Source organism: Carlito syrichta, unplaced genomic scaffold, assembly GCF_000164805.1.
Source record: "Carlito syrichta isolate Samal-C Ts95f unplaced genomic scaffold, Tarsius_syrichta-2.0.1 Scaffold315401, whole genome shotgun sequence".
Classification (NCBI taxonomy): Eukaryota; Metazoa; Chordata; class Mammalia; order Primates; family Tarsiidae; genus Carlito; species Carlito syrichta.
Window position 1 is genome coordinate 35098 of NW_007259497.1, and position 2738 is coordinate 37835.

A 2738-nucleotide genomic window follows, 5' to 3' on the forward strand; every position below is an offset into this window, starting at 1 on the left:
TAAATAAATAAATAAATAAATAAATAAATAAATAAATAAATAAATAAATAAATAAATAAAAGGAGGAGACAACTGGAAGGAAATGGAAGATGTTCCACTAAGGAAGCAATAGCGGGGGTTTGGGGTCCAAGATGGAAGAATGGCCCAGGCAGGGCTGAGTGCTGGGTTTACTGAGATACAGGAAGGAAAGGGTGACACCAGGACTGGCAGGAACATAACCAGGTGAGAGACAGATGTTGTGAAAGGTGGAACCAAAAGAGAAGTCTGGGAGTCGAGGTGTGACCATGGAAATTCTCCAAAGGGAATAACTTCCAGCAATCAAATGGCTTCCCTAAAGCAGGAGTAAAGGGGGCAACATTCACTTGTTCATAACCTAAGCCAATTTCCTGGAAGAGTATGTCTGTCTCAGCTTCTGATGGGTGTTAGGGAGGGCATCTCTTGGAGTATAAAGGAGACAGAGCAAGCAGATTCCTGCATTCCAGGCCAGGATCTGCCACAAGCCTCTGAAGACCTTGAGCAAGCCCCTTCTCTGAGTCTCACTCTCCACACTTGTCGCCTTTACCACCTTACAGGGACTTACAGACTATATGGGGAAAGGACTTTTTCACAGTATAAAACTCTGCACAAACAGAAGGATGGAGTGCAGCAGTGGCACGAGAGCTTAGGAGTCAAGAAGCCCTGGATTCAGATTCTTGCACTATTGTTCAGGCACTTACTAGCTGGGCTATTTGAACAAGTCTCTAAACCTTTTTGAGCCTGTTTCTCTGTAGAAAAATGAGTAAAATAATATCTGCCTTGGAGAGTTTTTGTGAGGTTTTAAAACAAATCACAGTAAGTGCCAGGCATTCACTAAATGGAAACCAATAGTACATACTAAGGATTATCAGGTTTGCATTGTGTGTCTTGGTAACCAATACCAGAGCATAGGCTGGGTATCCCAGAGGAAGGAGAGGGTACCTCCTTCTCATTCTTACAAATGTATCTTTCGCTCTCCAAGTTCTGCATCTAGGGGGCTGCCTCCAACACGCCTGGGATGAAAAGTGTCATTTTCAGCTCTAATCTCTGACCTTCTTTCCAGAGGTGTGAACAGTGCTCCAGACACACACACACACACACACACACACACACACACACACACACACACACACACACACACACACACTCTCTCTCTCCCCTTAAATGGCAGCATCATAACCCTTTACACTGTGGGAAGAAGAGGTGTCTGGGCCCACCTGGATCAGGTCATCAGCCAAGTCCGTAGCCTAGCCTTCAGACTTCTCTCTGGAGGGCAGAATAGAGGAAGACTCCAGCACCCCAAGTCCTGCCACCATTCCACACCAGAAGCCTGTCATTACACAGTGCTAAAACATTGTTCTCTTGGTTTAAGAAATCATCCCCATGAAGATGCCAAAGTCAACTAATTATAGTCAGGAGCCTCCACTTACTGACCACTTTTTGTGCCAGGTCCTATGCTAAGAGGACCTGTATACCTACCCTTTTCCTATTTCTTTTTTTTTTTTTTTTTTGAGTCAGAGTCTTACTCTGTCACCCAGGCTGGGGTGCAGTGGCACACTCACGGCCATTGCAGCCTAGACCTGCTGGGCTCAGGCAATCCTTCCACTTCAGCCTCCCAAGTAGCTGGAACTACAGGCATGTACCACCATGCTCAGCTATTTTTTTGTTGTATTGTAGAGACGAGGTCTCGCCATGTTGCCCAGGCTGGTCTTGAATGCATGCACTCAGGCAATCCTCTGACCTCCACCTCCCAAAGTGCTGGAATTACAGGCGTGAGCCACCACACCCAGCTATTTTTTATTTTGAAAATGTTCATTGCGCTATTTTTATAACTTTATGTAGTTATAAAAATAGCGCAATGAACACTCATGACCTAGATTCACCATTTAACATTTGCCACATCTGTTTTATCTCCCTGTGTATACATGTTTGGCTAAACCATTCCATAATGGATTATAGAATCACGATGTTTCATCCCCCAAAACTTCCGCACGTGTCTCCTAAGGAAAAGAACATTCTGCTATGCAACTAGATATCATCGTCAAAACTAAGACATTTTACATTAAATTAATTACATTAATTTTACATTAATTAATATGACAGTATTATGTAAATCCATATTCAAATTTCCTCAATTGTCTGATAAATGTCCTTTATGACTTTTTTTAAAATCCAGAATCCAATCAAGGATCATACACTACATTTTGTTGTCATGGCTTCTTAGTCTCCTTTAATCCAAAACAATTCTTTTCTTTTCTTTTTTTTGATCTTTCAGGCCATTGACATTTTGAAGCATTCACATCAGTTGTTTTGCAGAATTTCTCTCAATTTAGATTTTCTGGTGGCTTCTTCAAGTTAGATTCAGGTTGACCTGCCTATTTAATCCCCATAGTGCCTCTGACAGATGTTTCTGCTTCATTTTGTGGAAATAGAGGCTGAGGCTCAGAGAAGGCTGTCCATGGCTACTGAGAGGCTGACCTTGGATTGGATGCAGAACTTTGAGTCTAGTCTGTGCTCAGACCTCAGCTATGAAGGCTTAGCAGTTGGTTTCTTCTTATGATGGATTCATTCATCAGCCCCCTTCAGCACCTCAGCCACAAATGGAGAGCAGATTTTGACAGGGCCTGGCTTGGGAAGAAGAGGGCTACCCCAGGGGAAAGGGTGTCTGTAACATACTCTTTGCAGTGAGTCCTGGCCTCCATAGTCAGCCCTGTCTGGAACCA